A 1,662-nucleotide genomic window follows, 5' to 3' on the forward strand; every position below is an offset into this window, starting at 1 on the left:
GTAGTCTCCTTCTTCTCCAGCATGCTGCTTTTCAGAAAAGGTGCTTTGTGATTGCTCCAATTCTGCGTCTGTGTATAAGACATACAGTGAACTAGGAAGCTGTACGGTTCTGCTGGCACCATGTTGGGGTTGTTGGCTTTGAGAGGGGAAGGAGGGTGGAGTAAAGACAGGGGATGGAGAGGGGTTGGCAGGAGGGAAACAAGGAAGGTTGGGGGGTGGGAATAGGGCTGAAATCACAAGTCCCATGAGAGGTACTCGGTCTACACAGGTCTCTCTCCTGGCCCTGTATAAATAATGGTATTTACAATGAAAAGAGCACTACACTATGACAAAAAAAATTATCAACACAACCAAAAAACTCCACTTCTTCAAATAGATGCATGATGACTAGGAAAGGCTTACTTGGTAACAGGTTTAAAGTCCCTCAAATATTAGAATCTGGAATTACCTCATTATCATCATAAGTGAGTCTCCAAATGGTTCTTCTTCTGAAGAAGTGCTCAGGCCCGGGAAGGAGATCACGCAAGTCCTCCTTAGATAGGCTGGGCAGCATGTCTCTGCTTATATTAGCAGCCGAAAACAGATTTAACCACACAGTTAATAATAAGGTAAAAAGCAACTAATAACATATTTATCTAAATACATCAAATGAAAGAGTAATGTACATTTCTGGCCGGCTTCGCAAGATTTTATTTAACATTAAAACATGTATTGCAATGACTTATAATTGAATTTTAAAAAATTGCTGTTACAATAGCCCGCACTATCATACAACAACGCATTGTGAAATGCTCTCTACAACAAAAAAGGGCGCCAAAGATGGCTATGCTAAATACTTTACTGTCAGTTGTGGAAGGCTCATTTGCTTCTTGACATTATTTCTGGCAATAATACAGTATAAATTAAAATGTTAACCACGATTTGTCATTTGTGCAGTTATTAACAGCTTACAGTAGATATTAGCTAAGTTAACACTAGATATGTAGCCAGCTAGCTAGCTTACTTTGCATGCTAACTTGTTGTCCAACCGATTCAAATAATGTAAAGCTTGCTGGAGAGGTGCAGCATAAAATACACAATTACATTACCTTTTAATGCTGCAGTTGCTATAGCCACCATGCCCGGATATGTGATATCTCTTCCATTTTCATGCGAGGCTTAGTTAAATGTGAAATCACTGAGGTTCAGTCTTCTGCCTGAAGGAAAGCTAGCCAGCAACCCTGAAGCTAGGTACCTGACCTAACACACGCCCTTAACGGACCCTTTTCACGGTTCCCATTGGAAGGTACCATTTCTTAAAAAAAAGAGGGGTGACAGAGATATTGTATATGTTGCAAATATTAGGAATATTAATAACTGAAGCAGTCATAGGTAACATTTAAAACATCTGTTTCTAGATGCACATCATTCCACAAGTTATTCCCAGGCATTTTTATGACGTGTATATATATATACGTCAACATGACTCACCAGTCTCCCCCATACAGCTAGAGAATGTGATAAACCCACTTCATTAGTTATTTTCCAGGGCTAACACTCTCTCCATGACATACGAGATAGAGAGCCGCAGTGACGCGTCCTTAAACCCGGAAGTAAACTCCTTCCGGTTCCTTCGTCTAAAACGCAATGCAATTTCTCCATAGGATTTTGGAAAATAGCTCG

Source organism: Notothenia coriiceps, unplaced genomic scaffold (genome assembly GCF_000735185.1).
Source record: "Notothenia coriiceps isolate Sejong01 unplaced genomic scaffold, NC01 NC01_scaffold00020311, whole genome shotgun sequence".
Classification (NCBI taxonomy): domain Eukaryota; kingdom Metazoa; phylum Chordata; class Actinopteri; order Perciformes; family Nototheniidae; genus Notothenia; species Notothenia coriiceps.